We start from the raw sequence: 23,068 nt of genomic DNA, 5'->3' as shown, positions 1-23,068 counted from the left end.
GGGACCAGTTCAACCTCCTGCTCTGAGCAGTTGCAGACAGAAGGAGGGTTGGGTTACCGTGGACCAGAGCACAAAGCCTTCGGCAGAAGCTGTGTGCTCACTGGTCCTAGGTCAGGAAGTCCCTCTGATACCTGGCTTTAAGAACAAAACCTGAGCCAGGCAGTGATGGCGAACGCCTTTAATCCCAGCACTCAGGAGGCAGAGGTCGGTGGATCTCTGTGAGTTCAAGGCCAGCCTGGTTTACAGAGCGAGTTCCAGGACAGCCAGAGCTACACAGAGAAACCCTGTCTCAAAAAACAAAAACAAAACAAAACAAATAAACAGACAACAACAACAACAACAATGAGCAAACCCTGATGCAACATCCTTACCCTCCCACACATACCGCCATCCTGAAAATGTCATTCCCTAGGGTCTAGTCCTCAGGTCACATTTCATGCAGTAAACATCCCCTGGGTCCTTCCCACGTGGGGAGCCACAAAAAGATCAACAGCTATGCTTCCTGATAGAATCACAATATGACTGCCAACATGAACACATTCCTTCATTTCTACCAGCTGGCTTCTATGTGGGTAATTGGGGGAAGCCATCTTGCAGGGCTATACCTTCTCAGAACGGTGGTACTCAGCAGCTCTTGGCATAGGCTTGGGTCTGCCTCGTCTCAAGCTTATCTACCCGTGCCCCTAGGTGGCAACCTCCCCCTTGGGTAGGGACAGGGGAATCTTACATCTCCTTCCATGTGGTAACCAGGGTTCCTGCTGAGGCTGCCCTTCCTGGATTCCCCTCCAGACTCCCAATGCTTCGAAGACCAGGTTTACTGGGAGGTGAGACATGGGTGTTGGACCCCCTATGGTCTTCTCTGATGCCCTGCCTGACCTCTGGGCTACCACTTGCCTCTTCCTTGTTTGTGGGCTCCTTCATTAAGTCCCCTGGAACTTCCTTCACCTCTCCCTGCCCTGCAGGTACCCGGAGATCAGGAGGCTGAGGCCCAGAGGCCTCTGAGGGCTGAGGAGCCAGACACCCAGGCCTAATGGCTACCAGCATGACGCTGTCCTTGGAGAAGACAATGGCTCCTGCCAAGAGGTCCTTCTCAGCCCTTGTTACTGTTTGAAAGGAAGTCTAGAGCCAGAAGGGGCATAGCATCCCTAGGCAGATTCGCATTAGTTTGCACCTGTGGCCAGAACAGACCAAAGCCAGCCCTAGGTGACTGCTACCCCACCGGCCAGTATTACCCTGTCCCAGTGACACCTGAACAGGCCCACTCTGGGTGGGAAGCTGGGCGATAAACAACACCATCACCAAGGGCTTCTGTTTGTGCCTCTTTCCTTTAACTCCTGAGGCCAAAATCTTGTGGCAGTCAAAGATCTCAGTGCTGCCGGCCGGTGGTGGCCCATGCCTTTAATCTCAGCACTTGGGAGCCAGAGCTAGACAGATCTCTGTGAGTTCGAGGTCAGACTGGTCTACAGAGTGAGATCCAGGACAGGCACCAAAGCTACACAGAGAAACCCTGTCTAAAAAAAAAAAAAATGGCTGGAGAGATGGCTCAGAGGTTAAGGGCACTGGCTGTTCTACCAGAGGTCCTGAGTTCAATTCCCAGCAACCACGTGGTGGCTCACAACCATCTGTAATGAGATCTGGTGCCCTCTTCTGGTGGGCAGGCACACATGCAGACAGAACACTGTGTACATAATAAATACACCTTTAAAAAAAAAAAAAATCTCAGTTTCTGACAAAGCTTCCTCGGGTCCACAGAACTCTATCCAAGGTACCATATCCTACTGGGTATATGTCCCAACTAGGTTCATCCTCTCCAGGGGGCCATTATTATCCAGAAACTCTGTGCCTATTTTAACCAGCAAATGCTGCCCCCAAATCCTTAGTGGTCCTTCCTTAACTGCTGCTGCCCTGGCCCTCAACTGGCTCCACGTCTGAGAAGAGTAGGAAAAGGCCCACAAGGGCATCAGAAGGAGTGGCCTGCCACAAAACCTCAGCAGCCAGAGGCAGCCCTTACCTGATGCCAGTTCACAGTCCTGTCCTCATGAGGTTGTGAACGAAGGCACCTGGGAGCCTGGTGGCCTAAATCGTTTGACCACAAGAGGGCACTCTAAAACCAGAGGAAGATGCCACCTCCGGGTCTCACCTAGGTCCTTCTTGCAGCCTGACCTCCCGAGCTGCATCAGCCTTGGTCCTCAGCCATCCATGCCACAAGCCTTCCCTGAGGCCCATCCCTTCCACATGTCAGATGATGCCAGAAACTCCATGTCTCACCCCACTCAGAGACTTCTTCCCTTCATCGAGGGGAGCCCACCAGGACCCTCTTCCCTCCCTCACTGGACCTGCCAGTGGGCTTCTGGCAAAAGTTGAGTACAACTACAGACACATCTACCTCCTGACTAAGGCTCTTCAGAGCCAGGAACCCGAAGAAGAGGTACATATCTCGGACCCCAGCCCTCCGAGGGAGAAAGGCAAAGTTGCCCAGTGTGTTCCTGGGCTCTCTGGGTTCAGCTGGAGATTGTGGAGGGACAAGCTCTCCAGGGAGCGCTCCTCTTCTTCCCTCAGCCTCCCCTCTCCAGAGTTCCCTGCCCTTTGCTGGCTGAGGATCCCAGGATTGAAAGCTCTAAGTCATTGTGGGAAAGCAGCTGGGAGAACTGAGGCCCAGCTCCGGATGGGTGATGGACCAGCCAGCTACCCTGCCCTGCCCCCAGCTGCTGCCCAGGCCTTCCTGGTAAGGGAAGGCTGTGAACAGTCTCTTACTCATGGCACCAAGATGTACATTCTGGCCCTCTCTGCTGCTGGTTCCTTCTGAACTGCAACCAAGCCTTTCCTCAGGCCTGAAGATAAAAGGGCTCTTCCAACACTGGGTGGGAGAAGCCATCTCAGTCCTGGAGAAGGGACATTTGAGCCCCTTTTCAGATAGTGCCATTGCTCAGTCAGCTTCTAGTGGGAGAAAGGCTGCTGGTCCCAGGATGGCCCTGACAACAGGTCACTGATAAGAGAGACAAGGAGAGGATGCTCATGAGCCACGCCCTGTGATGTCCTGTCACCAGTGAGTTCTCACTGTCACAAAACCCCCACGTGCGCCACGACACAAACTCTGCCACCAGCCCTGGCACCCTGGTCCTTCTGTTCTGGGCACTCCAGCCAGGGCCTAACTCTTTAAAACTACGCCTTTGGTTTTTCTTTCCCCTTTTTGCCTTAAATGCAGGGACACTTGGTGGGCCCTGCAGAGTGTTCCATTTCATCTATCGTAGATTCCAGTGGGGGGGGGTTGAAAGCACAGGAAAGACAGGTCTCTCTGGAGCCCCTCCCTCCAGCCAGGAGCCCCTGGGCCTCATCAGCACTGGTCCCCCTCATGGTGGCCTATCTATTCAGGATGATCAACAGATGCCAAGAAGAGGGGCATGTCATCCCTCAGGACAATGAGACTTCTGCTTCTCAGGCCCAGCCCCTCGGAGCAGCATGCTATCGCTCTCAATGAAGGACAAGGGGACACTTGCCTGCTCATGAACTCGGGCCCTGGGAACAATGCTGGATCCTCACCTCCTGCCTGCTTCTGGAGACTAGACTGTGTTGGGGAGATGAGGCCAACACAGCCAGAGACATCGCGGGAAGTCCCTCCGGAACGCCACTACTCTGGGGTGGCATACCGTGTGTCCACTACAGCAAGGATCCATGTCCAAGGACAAGCAAGACCTTAGAGTGCTTCGGCTGCCCTCCTTGGTCTGGGGTGGGGAGGTTACCTGGCCCGGAGGAACCTGCGACGGGCCGGGCACATTGGGATTCGCGTCACGGCGCAGGCCGCTCCTTGGAGGAATTAGACACGGCGCGGCATCCGAGGTGCAGCCCGGTTGCCCCCGTCGCCCTCCCTCCCCCCGCGGCTTTGTCTGGCGCGCTGCGCCCACCGCCCGGCGCCCCCCGTGCGCAGCCAACAAAGCGGGCTACTGTCCCCGGGCCGTATGCAAATGCTCCAGGCGGCCAGCGTCCCGCCGCCGGCTTCCAGCCTGAAAGGGTCGGCCGGGCAGGGGGCGGCCGTGCTCCGGGAATAGAACACCATTGTCTGTGCGGTCCGCGGCAAGGGGACCTGCACCGGCTTCGGGAGCTTCGGCTTTGGGGTCAGACCGAGTGGGCGCGCGCTGTCCCCCAATTCCCACGCAAACCTCTGACGGCCGCCCACACCTCTGAGCCACCGTGGCTGGGGTTCAAACCAGCAGCCATCGGTGCTCGGGGCTCACCCCGCTTAACCCACCTCTGCCCTCCTGCTTCTTCTCACATCACATTGATCCAGGGCACAGAGCAAAGTACTCAAGGTATTCCCCCAAACAGAGCAAATTACAAGGTGATATATACCCTGTTGGGTCTTCTGTGACAAGTGCAGCCAGGGACTGCTCAGGCCTGCCTTCTTGCCAGCCACCACTTTAGCAGGCCATGTTTACTGGAGGAACGATCAGCTAAAGCAAAATTTTGAGGATAAACTATCCAGTGATGCTGGAGGTGGGGGAAGGAAGTCTATGGCCCTCTAACCAAGTCAGTGGTTCGCTAGCAAGAGGGATGTCCTCAAAGAGCAGCCAGAGTGTGCGCTGGGGGGCACCGTGTACTGGGGGCACAGCCCCTAACTCAGGACACAGATACAGGCTCAAGATTCCCTGATGCAGGGCTAGAGTCCACCTTTTTAAAGCTCCCAGGTGAGAGCTCCCAGGTAAGGGGCACTTTGGAGAGTCCTAGTTTCCTGAAGCATTGATAACTCGGGACTTGTGAATAGTTTTAGGCAGAATTAATCAAAATAATCCCAAATGTGAAAAGTGTGCCTGGTGGGGTTTGGTGTTGCAAGCCTTTGATCTCAGTACTCAGGAGGCAGAGGCAGGCGGATCTCTGTGAGTTCTGGGCCAGCCTGAGCTACATAGTTCCATGACAACCAGGGCTAAATAGAGACCATGTCTCCAAAAAAAAAACAAAAACAAAAAAAAACAAACAAACAAAAAAAACAAACAAAAAAAAGAAAGCAAACTGTGCCATGGTGGTGTATACCTGTAACCTCAGCACTTGAGAGGCTGAAGCTAGGCAGGAACCTCAAGGCTACTCCGGACTACAAAGCCTGTTTCAGGACAGCCTGGGATATGAGATTCTACCAAATAAAGAAGAGAGGATTTCTACAGCAGTGAGCAGACAAGCTGCTGAAGCTGAGGAGAGGTGGAGAAGGTGCTGGTCTCCAAGGAAATCTTTGGGGTGGGGGGTTGAGCAGCCCCATTACGGGACTCCGGCTGGTTCTTCCTGCCTTCACCTGTTTCTGATGGGGAGCTGGCCGGGGATCCGTGGTAGAAGCTGTGGCGTTTCCTGGTGCTAAGGAAGCAGGCGGAGTTCTGCACTCTTAGCTCCTGGGAAACCAGTCCTTCTGTCCAGCTCTCTGATCCATCTCCAACATCTCTAAAGTTAGCCTCATAGAGGCTGCTTTGGGGCCCTCAGCAGCTGCCTCTGGAAGAGGCTCAAAAGCACAGAGCACACTGCCCCCCGGGCCCCACCCCCACAGGGTGCTTACAGATGCGCGGCTTGCTTGCACAGTCCCAGAGAGGCCGGGGTCGGTTTCTAAAGCCCCCTACCCTGCAGGCCCTCTCCCTTTGGCCTGCGTCTCCAGGCTCTCTGGACCTGCTTTTTAGTTCCTGGGCAGGGCCCAAGGAGGCCCCTCTTGGCTCTGAGGCTGCGGGGAAGCAGGCTTTGTTGTGCGGGCAGCCTCTGGATCCCGAGGCTTTGCTTTCCCACCCAGCTCTTGGCAGCAGAGTCCTCAGCAGGAGAAGCCCCCCACCCTCCACCCCGCCCCAGCACCCCTCCTTCCCTGTCCAGCACCATCCATCTCCGTCTCCCCAGAGCAAGGAATGTGCCTCAGGACACTGTGGGACTTGTTCCCAATCCCTTCTAGCTCATTTCACCCGGGCTTTTACAAACTGGCCTCCATCCCGTGGCTCCTGTCTGGGTTTTGGTTCTAAAGGAGCAGACAGAGGCCCCTCCTCCCCACAATTCCTCATGCTTCACTTTGCCCCAACGCCACGGAGGAGGCTGCACCATGGAGGGTCAAGGAACCCCGGGGTGGGGGCAGGGTCCCCCAGACCCTAGCTTTACTGCTCAGACACCCAGCACTATGGTGATGTCTGACTATGCTAGACCCAGGCTACAAACCATTCATTCATCCCTTCTCCTGGCCTTTCTGTTCACAGCACTCCAAGCCCTGGGCTTCCATTGGCAGTTGCTAACCAGGACCACTAATCATGGGCCTCAGTGATGCTGAACCAGGTCCTCTTAGTGAGTGCATCTCCTATTACCTGCCCTGTGGCGGTGTGCTGAGCTGCCCGCCTGCATCTTGGGAACAGCTGCTCTCTCCCTAAGTGCCCAGGGCCTAGGCCTTGCTAGCTGCAATGTGGTAGGTACAGAGGCTTGGAAGGCATTTAGTGAACTTTCCTTAGAAATGGGAGGGACAAGCTGCAGTTCCAGAAGCCCCCCACGAACTGGATCCAGGGAGGCTAGTCTGTGGATGCAAGATGGTCTCCTGCCAGGGTCTTTCTTCCTTATCATGGCCAGGGGATCAGGATGCTGAATGTGGAGACTGGTTAGGGGGAGCTTGGGTGTGTACCCTAATGTACCCCACTTCTCTTGGCAACTGTAAATCTCTGTGCTGTCTAGTCTGGAGTCCTTGCTTGCTGCTGGCTTCCCTGGGGGATACATGTTTGAATTTCAGCCATGTGTTTTCGGCCACTGGCCTGGGGAATCATCTCAGTAGGACAGGGGGATAGACTGTAACAGGACTTGGTGCACACACCTGACTGTGACAGTTACCTGACAGCACCAAGTCCCCACCATGTGGCTGGAGAGGTGTAGGAGGGAGACTCGAAATGTACCGTGGCCTTCTTTTCCAAGGGACTGTCCTTGTCTCTAAAATGGCCGAGGCCTGCCTGCTCTGTATGCCTCCTCACCCACATTTGCATATCCCCTTCACACTCACATGATGCAGGCTTGAACTGCTGCACTGTGCCCTGCAAGACAGTGGCCATGACTCAGGCCCACCGACAGCGGCCCTGCCTTCCTGCCGAGCCCTTCCCCACCTCCAGCCTCTGGCTGTCTGGAAAAGGGTGGAGTCCTCTGCTGCCGTTTGCCTTGAGCAGCGGGGCGGAGAGACTGTGTGCCCTCGGCTGGAACCAGAGGGCCTGGGAGAGGCCTGCGAGACTAACCTGAGCCCTTGGGGGTCTTCTGGAGGAGACCTGCTCCCAGGGGGCCTGTCTGGGCTTCCCCCCCCCCCAGGGACCCCCTGGTCTCTGCAGCTCTCGGCTCCTCACTCCTGCTCCAAGGAGGTGCAGGACGCCGCTTGCCGGGCTCTTCTAGTCACTGACCATGACTAGAGTGTCTCAATTCCCTGCAGCTTTGATGAGAGGATCCACCAAGGGTTTCGGTCTCCCCCAACCCAGGGAAAAAGAAAGGGAGAAAAGTCCTGAAAATAAACTCCTGCAACAATCTTCGAGGAGAGACCTGTTGGAAGGCCTTTTTTAATCCCTTAATCCCTCTCAGATGGGCCTTGAGAGGCTAATGGCTTTCCTAATTATTCCCTCCTATTTTCCCATAGCTGTGAGGACTTCTCTCTGAGGACTTTTGAGCAGAGAAAAATTCTGAGTGAAGAGGGGGGGAATGAATGGTGCTCCCCCACCAAATCGGCTCTGGGCCTCCAAGTGGCTGAAGAGGTGGGGGAAGGGCAGGAATGCCCCAGCTGGGGGGTCAGGCTTCCCATGACACCCTGGGTACAAGGCACAGTGGCGGGCTTGGGACAATGAGGCAGTTGGGGTCTGCCCGAGAGAGAGCCAGGTGTGGGCCTGGGGTTCCCTCAATGTGAATGACCCATTATTCCGCCAGAGCATAGGAGTTGAGGGTCTTTTTGTGGCCTCCCTCCCTGTAATAACCCTGGGAGGGAGGTGGTCTTGAGGAGGGTCTTTAGCGCCTCCTTAGAGAACAGGTGGCCATTCAGGCCTTTGGCCCTTCTTGTCTCCAGGAGCCTAGGATTCAGTGGTTTCCTTTGTGGGGGGTGAGGAGCAGCAAATACGGCCAAGATCTGGGCTCAGGCCCTCCCTCAGTGAAGCCTTCTTTGGAAGATAGCCCATGTTCCCAGCTACCACCTTATCTTGGGCACCCAGGGGCCTTGCCTGACCTCTTCAGACCTATTTCCTTGGGGTCAGCCCTACCTGGGAGCAGCCACTGACCCTTGACCCTGGGGTCTCGCTCTGCCTTCATGCAACACTCCCCGTGGGATCCGCCATCAACCCCATTTTCCATATAAAAAAATCCAGCACTCGGGAGACTGGAGGAAAACCACACACCCAAGTCAGGCAGGGTGGAGGGCTGTGTGGTCCGGGGCCCCCAAACACAGGCAGGACATTTACACTGCCTCTGTCCTGTCCCTTCACCCCGAACGCCCCTTCCCCGGATGACCGAACAGCTAGCTCCCTTTCTGCAATCTTTTGGGCTTTGCTGCAGTCACACCTCCACGAAAGGACACGGAACTGGGATGTGCCTGGGAGCAGCAGAAGGCGGAGGAGGACAAGGGCAGCCAGGTGGCAGATGTTGACACCAGCCAGTGGTTAAGTGAATGCATGGGGCTTTCTCACACTGTTCTGTTTTCCTTGTGACCCGCCAAAATTTTCCTGAAGACCGAAGTTGGCTGAAATCCAACTCTCCTTTAAACGGCTTTAAACTGCAGCTCAGCAGCGGGCTCTCCCTGCCCTCCTCTGCTCTGCACGGTTTTCATCAGTGCTCACTGCCTGGCCCTAGGATTCTTGTCAGTCTTGCTCGGAGGTCAGAGGTCACGGGTTCCCGTGGCACAGTCCTGTACAAGCCACTTGCCCCCCACCTGCCACTCCAGGGGATTAGGGCAGGCCTAGATGACCTGCTGACTGAAGGCTCTTGCGGAACTGCCTCAGAACAGGGAAGGGGCTGTCGGTCCTTCACATTCTTGGCCTGTGGGCCCCATCAGCACCCGGGGCTGTGGATGGAGGGTCCTTCCCTGGGTCCTGCCCAGGCTAAGCTCCTAGTGTTCCATTCTGCATCTCTTCTCACTCTCTCAGCCATCCACAGCCAGTACGTCCTGTCCTGTCAGGGGCTGGGTGTGAGAGCTGTGGCCCCAAAGCCTCTTTACTCCCAGCAAGAACAATGGTGAGGAGTTCCCGCCCTGGATCTGTCCACTTTGCAGGGCGGCTCCTGTTGAATAACAATCATAAGAGCCACCATTTGTGAATCCCCAATTCATGCTGGACCAGGCTCGCCACAGATATTAGCTTAGTTTGTTTTCTTAGAGCTCCCAGAAATATCTACTATTTCTGTTCCCATTTTTCTGACGAGAAAGGTAAAGGCAGCTTCCGAAGATCCTTTGTCTCCAGCTCGGTTGGGCGGACAGGGGAAGGGAAGGGTGCAGTGTGTCTTGAATGGATCTTCCGAGGTTCAGAACGGGGCGGTACAGCAGCTGACTGCTGGCAGCAGATTTCTCTCTACAAGACTCACTCCCCTAGCCAGGTGGCAGTGGCGCATGCACGCCTTTAATCCCAACACCCGGGAGGCAGAGGCAGGTGGATCTCTGTGAGTTCGAGGCCAGCCTGGTCTACAGAGGGAGATCCAGAATAGGCTCCAAAGCTACACAGAGAAACCCTGCCTCAAAAAAAAAAAAAAAAAAGACTTACTCCTCAGCTCCTCAGGCAGGAGCTCCCACACCCCTCTAGTGGCAGCAGAGAATGACCGTCCTTGCCTACCCCACAGGCAGGTGCTTGTTGGTTCTTTGGAGATTCACCTGGCGAGATTCCAGGTGCCCAGCCACAGTCCCTACTAGAGAGGTGGAGGGAGGCCGATCCAAAGACTCCTGGGAGGATGTGGGAAGACCATCGGACTAGGACCAAGCCCGCAGCCTAGGAGGAGGCCGGTGGGGAGAGAGGGGCTAGAAACACACTCCTCCCCTCTCCCTCCAAGGCAGCACAACAGAGGAGTCTTCCTCCTCCCTTCCTCCCCTCGCCTCTTACTTCTTTTGGTAGGAGAGCAAGTGTAAATGTATTAAGGAGAAGTGGGAAAGAACTGAGCATGGGAAGGGTTCCACCAGGAGAGAACCTTACTGGACCTTACTGGTTCCCTTCATATCCGGAGATCTCTGACGTCCTGGCCTTCACAGTTGAACACTGTCTTCCCAGCCTCCTTTTTAAAACTGTATTTTTACTTTTATTTATTTATCTTGAGACAGGGTCTCACTAGATAACCTTGGTTGGCCTGGTACTCGCGATGTAGACCAGGCTGGCCTCAAACTCACAGAGCTCTGCCTGCCTCTGCTTCCCAAGTGCTGGGATTAAAGGCGTGCGCCACCAATCCCAGACCACCTTCCCTAATCTTAAAAACATCAGTCGTATTTAAAAATAAATTGGGGGTAGCTCACTGGTAGAACAGTGGACTGGCGCATGCAGGGCGCTGGGCTCCATCCTCATCACAAGAAGAAATGATTTCTGAAAAAGCACTCATTTCAAATGGGACAGACGAGCCCTGCATACCTGCTCCTCATAGGGCTCCCAGAACTCCTGCTCCCGGGCCTCTTAGTCACCCAGGACTAGCGCATCCATGTAGGTCCTGAATGTGTGGGCAGCAGCCGCTGTTGATCAGCCCTCAGGGGAACCCGGCAGGCAGAGAAGACGCCAGATGAGTCACAGGCGTGGATGTCACAGGATGGTTAGTGGGCAGGGAGATGACTGTCCGAGGGGAAGGCGCAGCGTGTGCAGAGGCTTAGATGGGACACTGCTGTGTTCCAGGACTGAAGTGGCCTTTCCGTGTGTGGGCACAGAGGAAGCATGCAGACCGGCTGAGCTAGCCTCCCACCGCCGCCAGGGGTCTTTGGGCTGCCATCAACCGCAGGCTGAGCTCTCCCAGCGCCTAGAGACTTAATCTGTCTCTTCCTAGGAAGGAGGATGGGTCTGAAAAGGGTCAGCCCTGGTCAGAAAGGCCCCTGGTACCTACTTAGCTAGAAGGCAGGGCTGGGTTTGGGACAGGGATTCCCCGGTCTGTGTATTTGGGAGGGTTAAATAAATTGACAATGACGTGGTACAGTGCTGACACTCAGCGTGTGCCCAGTTAGTGCTGCAGTTATAATGTGACCTTCCCTGTCTCACTTCCTGCTTGGGGGGGAGAGACCCAGGCGCTCCCCTTGCACAGCCTGGGCTCCTATTAGGCTACAGCTTCCACCTTGGTTTTCTAGGTAGGCACAAGGCAGGAGCAGAGCCCATGAACCCGTGAGCCTGAGCCTCTTCAAGAGCAGAAAAGGACATTCCGGACTGGCCCCTCTTTCCTGCTCCTTTTCACTTACCTCCCTGGAAAAACACCCCTACTCATTACAGAGCCACAGCCGGGCCCTGGCTCACACCCTGCTAAAGGCGCTGAGCAATTAGATCGTTAGCACGGCCCCTACCCACCTGCTCCAGGCCCATCACTTTGTTTCAACTCCAGTGCCTGCCTCTCCATCCATGGCAGGCTGGCCCTGGGGTTTTTGCCCTGCAGAGCCCCTTCCTCCCTTTCTTCCCCCAGTTAGGGGCCCCCTTTTCTCACAGAGAGCCCCTTTCTAGCCAAAGGCCTCCCAGCCTCCGAGAAGTATGATGCTGTGCCGCCTCCGGTCATCTTGCGGTGGCCCCAAGTAGCAGTTTTCCTCCAGCTAGAAGTCTTTCCATAGGGGAAGCTGCCACCCTGTGACGTTCTGGCCTGGGGACAGCGGCTGCGATGTCTATGATAGCCCTTTCTTCTTGGGTTCCCTCTGCCCCTTTGTCTCTTCTTGTCCCAGTTTCTCTGAGTTCTCTGGAACTGTCTTCCCTTGGCCCCTTCACAATGACTTCAATTCTCCTTTCAACTCAACCCACATTGTCTGGGCCGGGATCCACCAAGACCTGTCAGATCCCTGATTGGATAGACACCTCTTAGTAGTGGCCCTGGGTTGACCCCCTGTTCTCAGGGCCCTGGAGCCCTCAGCCACAGAGGGGTCAGCAGAACCTCGAGAGTGTTCGTCCCCAGAGCTGCGAGAGCGGAACAGAGCTGTGGGAGGGACCAGGCGACCCAGCAAGCAGGCCTGTCAGAAGTCTTCCTAGGAGAGGCCTGTTATTGACCGGCTTACACATGCCTTGTTCATCCCCAGATTCACAGTCAGGGCTGAGGGCTTCCAGGGCCCGGGGGAAGGGCCTGTTCCTTGTCTTCCCTGTCTAAGGTCGATGGGCTGAGGTTGGGCAGAGCCTGGCACCAATGCCCAGCTGCTGTCCGGCGTTCCCACAGCCCCGGTGCCAGGGTGTGAATGAGGAAGTGAGGGGAGGGTGTGGGAGATGGGACTCCCCACCATCTTTTGGCTGGGATCCCAGCCAAAACCCTGAGGCTCCAGGAAATGATGGAACTGGGGAGCAGCCATGGGGTCGGTGGGGGCTGGCTGGCAGCTCTCAGGAAGGGGAGTCCAGCGGGGCTGGCATGGGCCAAGCCTCCCGCAGGACGAATGGATGACAAGGAGCCTCTCTTCCCCAGGGCCTCTCCACAAAGGTCTTGGCTATGCTGGTGAATGGGAGGGGGTGGAGAGGAAACTGAGGGCCACCCCAGGAAAAGCAAGGTTGTTCCCAAAGGCCTCTGCACTCCTAGGAGAAGGCCCTGGGCTGGGGTTCCCGGCCTGGGCTCAGGCCCAACTTTGGCTTGGATCTGCTGAACTAAGTGGCAACTTTCTGAGCCTTTCTGAGTCGCTTCAGTTTCCTCTGCCCTGGTTAGCGTTCCCTCCCCTCTTGATTCTCTGCCTCTACCTCCTGACAGACATTCTCGGGGCTGCGCAGGAACAGCCCCTCCACTTTGGGCACCACGGCCTAAGACATTTCTAAGTTGCTGCAAATCAGTGACCAGTGGCCTGCTCCTTGCAAGCTGTGTGGCCCCCAGGAGCCCTCTTGGCTTCCCAGACCTGTCTGCCAAGGGCCTGGGGGCATCACCAGGATCCAGTGACATGTGAGGGACCAAGGTGGCCAGCACAGCTGCTCTCCAAGGTTCCTTTCGCCTGCTGGTCTGTGTGTCTGTCCCACAGAGCTTTCTTCCAGTTTGTGATTGCTCTCCTTTCACAGTACACCCCCATGGTTTGTGCCTCACCTTTCCAGAAGCCTCGCTATATTCTTTCGTGTCCAGTTCTTTCCCAGGCTGACCATTTTTTCTTTGGTCAGTCCTTCTCGGAGTCTAACCTTTCATTGTAGGCTGCTCCTCCCCAGGGGATGGCCTCTTTCCCAAGCTACTCTGCAGCTGGAACCCAAGGGGAAAGGGAAGGGTGGCAGGCTCTCTGTAACCCTGAGAAGAGAATGCCTTCTCTCCTCATCTGCATATAGACAGACTCATCTGCATACAGACAGGCTCATCTGCATATGCTCAGTGGGACTCTGAGAGCACATACTTAAGTGAGTGACTGCCTGGTCCCACCCACTCCAGTCGTGGAATCCCTGTTCAGGGAGGAACTCCCCTCTGTCCCTTGCCCTTCTGACCTCGTCTGGGTCTGGCTAGGTCTTTCAGTTACTAAAAAGCAGCCCAGCCTCTGTAGCTACCTCCTGCCTCTGCTTGCTCCCACCCAATCTCTCCCCTGCTCGGTTGAGAGAACTCCTTACCCCTACCCATCCTCCACAGATCCCATGAGGGTTCTAGAAAGCTGCTAGAGCCGGCACAGGATTGGCTCAGGACTGGCCACCACTTCCCACCCCTAGGTCCCTGAAGACTGGTGCTCCAGCCTGGTAGTGGGAGGGGATGGCCAGTTTTCACTTGCCCACACAGGGACCTACCCTTGGGGCCACAGTGGGTCCTAACAAGGTTGGCCTTGGAAAGAGCCCCTGAAATGAAGGCTAGGACATTAAGAAGCACTATTCTGGCCTGATGAACTCCATAAATAGACCAGCAGTACCCATAGCCCTATCAGACACCAGGCCCTGTCCTTGTGGAGGATCCTGAGGCTCTTGGGTCTCAGGGGCTTTCCTAACGCGGACATGCTGAGGACCCTGCAGCTGGTCCTATCCCTCCATAGACTCAGCCCCTCTGTAAAATGAGGACTTGAGCTAGACCAGGGTACCCAAGCGGGTTTGGAACCCAGGGACTGAGCATGCAAGGCAGACGCTTTGCCCCTGACAGGCTGAGGCTATGATGACTCTGGAAGTGTCATCTTCAGTCAGTGTCCAGTGTGTCAGTGCAGGGATGTTGGTGGAGAAGCACTGCAGTGTCGGGTGTGTGTCAGTGCAGGGATGCTGGTGGAGAAGCACTGCAGTGTCAGGTGTGTGTGTGTCAGTGCAGGGATGCTGGTGGAGAAGCACTGCAGTGTCAGGTGTTGTGTGTCAGTGCAGGGATGCTGGTGGAGAAGCACTGCAGTGTCCAGTGTGTCAGTGCAGGGATGCTGGTGGAGAAGCACTGCAGTGTCCAGTGTGTGTGTCAGTGCAGGGATGCTGGTGGAGAAGCACTGCAGTGTCCAGTGTGTGTCAGTGCAGGGATGCTGGTGGAGAAGCACTGCAGTGTCCAGTGTGTCAGTGCAGGGATGCTGGTGGAGAAGCACTGCAGTGTCCAGTGTGTGTGTGTGTCAGTGCAGGGATGCTGGTGGAGAAGCACTGCAGTGTCAGGTGTGTGTGTGTCAGTGCAGGGATGCTGGTGGAGAAGCACTGCAGTGTCCAGTGTGTCAGTGCAGGGATGCTGGTGGAGAAACTGCAGTGTCCAGTGTGTGTGTCAGTGCAGGGATGCTGGTGGAGAAGCACTGCGTGTCAGTGTGTCCAGCTGTGAAAGCATGCAGTGTCAGTGTGTCAGTGCAGGGATGCTGGTGGAGAAGCACTGCAGTGTCCAGTGTGTGTGTGTGTCAGTGCAGGGATGCTGGTGGAGAAGCACTGCAGTGTCCAGTGTGTGTGTCAGTGCAGGGATGCTGGTGGAGAAGCACTGCAGTGTCAGGTGTGTGTGTCAGTGCAGGGATGCTGGTGGAGAAGCACTGCAGTGTCCAGTGTGTGTGTCAGTGCAGGGATGCTGGTGGAGAAGCACTGCAGTGTCCAGTGTGTCAGTGCAGGGATGCTGGTGGAGAAGCACTGCAGTGTCCAGTGTGTGTGTCAGTGCAGGGATGCTGGTGGAGAAGCACTGCAGTGTCCAGTGTGTGTGTGTCAGTGCAGGGATGCTGGTGGAGAAGCACTGCAGTGTCCAGTGTGTGTGCAGTGCAGGGATGCTGGTGGAGAAGCGCTGCAGTGTCCAGTGTGTGTGCAGTGCAGGGATGCTGGTGGAGAAGCACTGCAGTGTCCAGTGTGTTCAGTGCAGGGATGCTGGTGGAGAAGCACTGCAGTGTCCAGTGTGTGTGTCAGTGCAGGGATGCTGGTGGAGAAGCACTGCAGTGTCCAGTGTGTGTCAGTGCAGGGATGCTGGTGGAGAAGCACTGCAGTGTCCAGTGTGTGTCAGCGCAGGGATGCTGGTGGAGAAGCACTGCAGTGTCCAGTGTGTGTGTGTGTCAGTGCAGGGATGCTGGTGGAGAAGCACTGCAGTGTCCAGTGTGTCAGTGCAGGTGTGGTGGAGAAGCATGCAGTGTCAGTGTGGTGTGCAGGGGATGCTGGTGGAGAAGCACTGCAGTGTCCAGTGTGGTGTGTCAGTGCAGGGATGCTGGTGGAGAAGCACTGCAGTGTCCAGTGTGTGTGTGTGTCAGTGCAGGGATGCTGGTGGAGAAGCACTGCAGTGTCCAGTGTGTGTGTCAGTGCAGGGATGCTGGTGGAGAAGCACTGCAGTGTCCAGTGTGTCAGTGCAGGGATGCTGGTGGAGAAGCACTGCAGTGTCCACTGTGTGTCAGTGCAGGGATGCTGGTGGAGAAGCACTGCAGTGTCCAGTGTGTGTGTGTGTCAGTGCAGGGATGCTGGTGGAGAAGCACTGCAGTGTCCAGTGTGTCAGTGCAGGGATGCTGGTGGAGAAGCACTGCAGTGTCCAGTGTGTCAGTGCAGGGATGCTGGTGGAGAAGCACTGCAGTGTCCAGTGTGTGTGTGTCAGTGCAGGGATGCTGGTGGAGAAGCACTGCAGTGTCCAGTGTGTGTGTCAGTGCAGGGATGCTGGTGGAGAAGCACTGCAGTGTCCAGTGTGTCAGTGCAGGGATGCTGGTGGAGAAGCACTGCAGTGTCCAGTGTGTGTGTGTGTCAGTGCAGGGATGCTGGTGGAGAAGCACTGCAGTGTCAGGTGTGTGTGTCAGTGCAGGGATGCTGGTGGAGAAGCACTGCAGTGTCCAGTGTGTCAGTGCAGGGATGCTGGTGGAGAAGCACTGCAGTGTCCAGTGTGTGTGTCAGTGCAGGGATGCTGGTGGAGAAGCACTGCAGTGTCCAGTGTGTGTGTCAGTGCAGGGATGCTGGTGGAGAAGCACTGCAGTGTCAGGTGTTGTGTGTCAGTGCAGGGATGCTGGTGGAGAAGCACTGCAGTGTCCACTGTGTGTCAGTGCAGGGATGCTGGTGGAGAAGCACTGCAGTGTCCAGTATGTGTGTCAGTGCAGGGATGCTGGTGGAGAAGCACTGCAGTGTCAGGTGTGTGTCAGTGCAGGGATGCTGGTGGAGAAGCACTGCAGTGTCCAGGTGTGTGTGTCAGTGCAGGGATGCTGGTGGAGAAGCACTGCAGTGTCCAGTGTGTGTGTCAGTGCAGGGATGCTGGTGGAGAAGCACTGCAGTGTCCAGTGTGTGTGTCAGTGCAGGGATGCTGGTGGAGAAGCATGCAGTGTCAGGTGTTGTGTGTCAGTGCAGGGATGCTGGTGGAGAAGCACTGCAGTGTCCAGTGTGTGTCAGTGCAGGGATGCTGGTGGAGAAGCACTGCAGTGTCCAGTGTGTGTGTGTCAGTGCAGGGATGCTGGTGGAGAAGCACTGCAGTGTCCAGTGTGTGTGTGTGTCAGTGCAGGGATGCTGGTGGAGAAGCACTGCAGTGTCAGGTGTGTGTCAGTGCAGGGATGCTGGTGGAGAAGCACTGCAGTGTTGGGTGTGTGTCAGTGCAGGGATGCTGGTGGAGAAGCACTGCAGTGTCCAGTGTGTGTGTCAGTGCAGGGATGCTGGTGGAGAAGCACTGCAGTGTCCAGTGTGTGTGTCAGTGCAGGGATGCTGGTGGAGAAGCACTGCAGTTTTGGGTGCAGTGGTGTGGAAGCACAGAGCATGTACTATGCTTCCATGCCTGTGAATTACTCCTGGTAAGGCTTCGAGCTAATGGATGCTTCTTCGGAGGGAGGGTGGATGGTTCAGGGCGCCTCCTTTTCTTTTTGTGTTGTTAGAATCATGCCATGTGTAATAGCATATTTTCTTTTTTTAGACAAATTCTGGGATTCAAACTGAAGTTTTATGGAAGGGTTGTGTTCAGACAGGAAGGACCGGGGGCAGGAGAGCCTGAAGGGTACAGTTTGGGCTCTGCTCATGCTCCAGCAAGGTCTCTTAGAGGGTGGGAGGGACTTGTCTTTTCGGGAGTCTGTTGGATGTGGGTGTTACAGGGGAAAAGAGATGAAGACCACAGTCCTGGTTTCTTGCCATGGCTCTTCCATGCTCCCTTGAACTCTGTGTCAGGTCTTGTGGCTGAGAAGTCCTGCCTGCCGTCTGTCTTGCTAGCCCTGGTCATTTCCTTCTGTGTCACTGAGAGGATGGAGAGAGAATAGGATTGTAGGACGGGGTGCTCCTCCTCTGTGGACCGTCAGACCGGGGAGCAAAGAAAGAACCTTTGCTGAGGGAGGCAGCAACCCCTGACCCTTGACTGAAGAGCGGCCCCACTCTGGTTCTTGCCTGATGCACCCCTGGCTGGGAGAGGAGTCTATTGCTCTGATGGTCTTGGAGCCCCCTTCTCGTAAAGCTGGGGGCTAGCAGAGTGTGTGGGGAGAGCTGTTCTCATACCATCCTAGTCCTGCAGGCAGGCTTCAGGGAGCCCCACCTGGTGAGGCTCTGTAGTGTTGTGGTGTTGCTCTGTTATGGAGAACCCAGCACAACCCAGTCCCTGCCCAGCACATCCATAGGCAACTACTGCTGTTCAATCTGCAACGCTCTTTATTGGACATGGGATAGGATTTAGGGAGCAGCTGAGAGGCAACAGGGAAATAGGTGGGTCAGGCGGGACAGCTGGCTGGAAGTGACCGGGCAAGCGAGGCCCTCATTCCGTGGCTCTGGGGAGAAGCTGTCAGGAGGTACGTGCCCTCTGCCTCTGTCCATTTCTGCTTGCTGGAGCCAGCCCTTTCTTAGTCTGGGAACACACTTGGCCTCGAAGGGGAGCACAGAGCGAGGTCAGGTCTTCTTTGACCTGCAAAGAGAAATTGTTAAGAGTGGAGGAAAAGACCTGTTATCTCAGATAGGGGAACCAAAGGTAGGAGGACTGCTCTGAGTTCTAGGCCAGCCTGAACTACACAACAGGGCCCCATATGAAGTCTCTCTCTCTCTCTCTCTCTCTCTCTCTCTCTCTCTGGTACACAAATGAACACTTACACTCACAATACATACTCATACACTTACACTCATGATTAAAAGTACTTTTTGGATGGAGACCTCAGTTAGGAGCAGAGAAAAAGCCACCTGTAGTCTGGGAAGGGAATCCCCTCCTCCAGCAGACAAGGAGCCTAGTGTAAAGCGTCTCTCCTAGGCCATCCCAGAGCACCGAGGGCAGGATGTCCAGGATGGAGCTCTGGTCCTAAGAATGGTAGAACTGTGGCCAGAGCCCAGGGAATTCGATTATGAAGGCAGAAGCATGCTAGAACACAGTCTAGGAGTCATTGACTTCAGCAGCTGGACAGCTTCTTCTCCAGTCCTGCGTCAACCCCTGGAAACCGGCAGAGCTTCCCTTGGAGACTGCCTGTCTGGTTCCCGGCTTTGGCCCTGCAGCTGTGCTGGGAACCTGGTCCACAGGAAATCAGGATTGGGAGGGAGGGAGGAGCCCAGGCGAAGCACAGCATAATGGGCTGGCAGCCTGTGACTCTGGGGAGCAGACTGGGGACTCTGGGGACCTCTCACTGTGCCTGTGAACCTGGGGTCAGGATTGCAGGGCAGATGAACTGGAGAAAAGCCAAGTGGTGGCCAAATTTAGGCCAGTGCTCAGAAGCACCGGTGGCCATGGCCCGCAGCTTAAGAAGTCCCCTTACCCACCTTCACTTCCAACAAGGGAATTCCAGGGAGAGGAGGGACTCTCAGCCATATCCCTGTGCTACCTAGCTCTACTCACTGTCACCTGCCTGTAGCCGGGACACTCCTCAGCCTCTCTCCTCAGTTTCTCTTCTCCTACCATTGCCAGGCCTTAACCTTGACCTTGACTGGAGGAATTGGGCTGAGAAGTTTGTATTCGCTGACAGAGTCTGCGTCCCTCCCCGCCAAGATAAGGATTGTATTTATAAACTTGGGTTCTTTCGGGCTTGGTGCCCAGGTCACCTGCAGGCCCTCAGAGCACTCCCTGACCCCCAAAATTATTGCCTGGCTTCCTCCACATTCCCCTATGGCCTTGGTCCCACTCCCAAGCTGGCTGAACCTGGAGTGATCACAGGAGAGATCGGCGTGTGGCAGGGCCTGAGAAAAGGTTATAGATGGGACTGGGGTAGGGCTGACCCTGGCTGGGGAGGAGCGATCCAGATGACAGGGCCAGCCAGGGTCTCCTAGCAACAGTAAAGTGGCAGGGGGCTGGGAAGAGGGGTGGGAACAATGATATCATAAATTACCCAGCCCTCCCACCCAGCCCCCTCTGGAGCAGGGTCCTTTCCCTCCCCACCTGCTTCTCAGCCAGCTGGCCCTGCTCAGTACCAAGTACTCTTCCAGCCAAGGCAGCCATTCCTCACCTTCCACAGAAGGAATGACAGAGGGAAGGGACTGGAGTTCTCAGGACCTTTGGAGCCTGCCCAGTAGTCCTAAGGCCCCACCAGCCAGCCTAGGAAATGGCCCCTCCCTGGTAGTCCCCAGAAAGTAAAGAAAGTTCCAAAACATTTGGGGACATCGAATGGAAATCCCCATGTCTTCTTAATTTTTTTTTGTTACATTCGGGGGTGGGGGGTGGTGTGCAGGCCGTGGTACATGGGTGGAGGTCAGAGGACAACTTTTGGGAATCAGTTTTTCCTTCCACATGTGGGTCCAGGATATCAACCCAGGGTTAGGGCAAGTGCCGGTATCCACACCGAGTCGTCCATTTCACTGTCCCCACTCCCCAAGTCTTTAAGGGGCATTTAAACTTCGTGCCAAGTTAATTAAGCCTCCATTTCCATTTCCCACCATCCAGGGAGAGGAGTTGCTTTAAAATGATGGAAGCTGGGTGGTAGACCCTTCCATGGCTTTCACCTCATCCGTGGTGAGCTAAGAGCTGGTGTGACAGCGATAGAGATCGTGACTAGATGGTTGGGAAGGGCTCCAGAGCCAGGAATGAGAAAGCCTGTGCAACTTCCTAACCAGAGTGAGAAAATGTCTGTCTTAGGAGCAGGAAACAGGATCTGCCCCCACCCCTGCTCTGCTCCCCACGTCCCTGGCAGCTGGAGATTGAACCGGTGCAGGCTAGGGCAAGCACTCTGTCACTGAGCTACAGCCCCAGCCCAGAAACAGGATCTGAACTTCTAGACACACCAAATAAAGTATAGCACAGAGCCAGACACAGTGGCCTATTTTGGCCATTGCCATGTTTTTTTTTTTTCCTTTAAGACAATCTGACATCATAACCCAGGATGTCCTGGAACTCATAATGTAGCCCAGGCAGGCCTCGAAACTGTAGCAATTCTGCCTCAGTCTCCTGAGTGCTGGGATTGCAAGTGTGTGTCACCACATATAGTTTATGTGGTGCTGGGGATGGAATCCAGGGTCTTGTGCAATGAGCTACATCCTTTGTCCTGACATGGTGATTAATTAATGGGTTTTGCTTTATTTGAGACAGGGTCTCACTATGTAGCTCTGGCTGTTCTGAAACTTGCTATGGTGACCAGGCTGGTCTTGAACTCATAGAGATCCTCCTGCCTCTGCCTTTCAAGTGCTGGGATTGAAGGAACGTGTCATCATACCCAGAAATTCGACTTGTTTTTGAGACCAAGGTCTGTCTCTGGCCCTGGCTGGCCTCACGCTCACCGTTCTCCTGCCCACGCCTCCTAGGGGCTGAGTGTACAGGCATGATGCACCGTGCCTAGCTTTCCTGGCCATTTGCAAAAACCAGATACTGACAGGAATTTTTAAGGGACCTGTTTTCTGTCCCTCAGGAGCCCCAAAGAAAATCCACAGAGGAGGTAGTGCCCTGAGTACAAGATGGCAGCCAATTGTCATAGTAACAGCAGAAGGAGTCTGGTTGGCTGTGGGGGCGGAGCTGGTATGCCAGCTGGTGCCAGATGGACAGCCCAGCAGAAGGCAGCCCTCGCAGGTGAAACTCCACCATGCTCAGGCTCTCTTCCATATGCCAGCCTCAGCCTGGTCCTCCCCCCTAGTTCTGGAGGCCCCAGTGCCGCTGGTGGAGGCTAAAGGGGGTGCCATTCCTTCCTTGACTCCTGCTTACGCGACAAGGGACAACTGTGTCCAGACAAAAGACCCTCCGTGTCAGAGTCTCCCTGGACCGTGGCCCTAAGGACCCCCCACAGATTCTAAAGTAGCTCACTGCTGACCATGCCCAGGACCGGAGAATCAGGCTGGAAGGCTGTGGACCAGGGCTTACAGGTCCTCATCCATTTCCCTGAGCAGAGATTCCACAGTGCCTGGCTCATGCTGCTCTGGAGAACAAGGAGAGGACCTAAGGAAGGAATGGGAATAGCTGTAGGCAATCTGGGAGCAAGCCTCCTGGTGGACTAGATCACTAGTACCCACAAGAGATGCCACCGTCTAAGACAGACCTGAGACACAGACAACTCCATTCACTAGACAGACACCTAGTGTGATTCTACTCTCCTCAGCTGGCACCCTAAGGCCCAGGCTTCTAGGAGACTGTCACTTCGGTTCTGCCTACTTCCTCTTACTGTGTCCCTCGACATTCAGCACTGAGCACCGGACATTGGCACACCATCCTACAAAGGGCTACCGAAGTTAGGGCCTGAAGGCATTGATCGCTTGCCTCTCTCCTCCTCTACTAGCAAGTGAGGGAAGTCAGAGCCTGTATGCCGATCGGTCTGTCCAACCCTAACTCTGTCTTTTATTGTCCTTCCTGTAGACTTGAACCCTTGACCTGTAAGTCATTCTACTGTCTAAAGTGTTTCAAACCCAAAGAGCAATTAAAAGGGCCAGGTAGGCAGCAAGGGCTTGATGATGGGGGGCGGGGTCTCTCCTCACTGCCGATAAGCAGGAAGGGGCACTGAGGTGGGTTCAGGAAAGACCTTGTGCTTAGGAAGGTAAGAGTGCTTTAAACCCGGAGGTGGCCTACAGTCTCCTTTGTGCCTCTGGGTCACTGCTGGTTTTCCACTCTCCCACTACGGGGTCCTCGGTGTAAGAGGTGCCCTGTGATAGTCCCTCTAGGCTCCTGCGGGGCCAGGCCCCAAACCTGGGAGAGCACACGAGGGCTGGAGAAGGAGAGGCTAGAAGACCCAGGGGCCCAGCTGGAAAGGACGGGAGGTGGGCAGAGGGGGGCGCCTAGACCTGGGGTCTGACTGGGCAGGACCAGGAACCTGCCTGGGAACCGCTTTCTACAGCCTCTCTGGAAGACTCTGGCCAGGCCTAGCTTCTTTCTTCTCCTGCGGACCTCTGGAAGCCTGAGGCTACCTCCAGCCCTACCCCCAATGCACTGAAGGCCCCCAGGAGCTAAGTCCCCTCACCTGACAGCCACTGCCAAGGCCACTTACAGAGAAGCCTTTGTATAAAGCCTGGCATCTCGCTGACAGGGCAGCTTGGGGACCAGCGGTCCTTCCTCTCCTCCCTGCCCGACTTGCTCTCAGAGAATCCCCTCGGACTAAGCCCTACACCCCACCCCCAACTCTCATTATCCCTTACTTCCTCCAGGAAGTTTCTGAGTACAGGGTTCCTCCTCTCCATTTGAGCACCAGTCAGCCTTAGAGTCCTTGACTTCTTAAATCTTTTGGTTTTTAATGTGAGAGCTCAGAAGCCATCAGGTTGTGTGCACGTGAACCCCCTGGAAGTTACATACACCTCCCAGCCAG

General features: G+C 55.5%; 1 protein-coding gene across 1 annotated transcript in view; it reads right to left on the bottom strand.

Annotated features, from left to right (window-relative positions):
• Positions 1–18,017: 18,017 nt before the first annotated feature.
• LOC114683339 (decreased expression in renal and prostate cancer protein-like) overlaps positions 18,018–23,068 on the bottom strand; it is a 31,345-nt gene continuing 26,294 nt past the window's right edge. The window contains exons 10-11 of the mRNA XM_028857617.2: positions 21,590–21,714; positions 18,018–18,285 (exon numbers count right to left, since the gene is read on the bottom strand). The gene's annotated coding sequence lies outside the window, so the exon portion shown is untranslated. The remainder of the gene's footprint in view (positions 18,286–21,589; positions 21,715–23,068) is intronic.

Source organism: Peromyscus leucopus, chromosome 6, assembly GCF_004664715.2.
Source record: "Peromyscus leucopus breed LL Stock chromosome 6, UCI_PerLeu_2.1, whole genome shotgun sequence".
In the NCBI taxonomy this organism is placed as follows: Eukaryota; Metazoa; Chordata; class Mammalia; order Rodentia; family Cricetidae; genus Peromyscus; species Peromyscus leucopus.
Note: the sequence above shows the minus strand (reverse complement) of the source record. Positions and strands in the feature narration are given on the sequence as shown.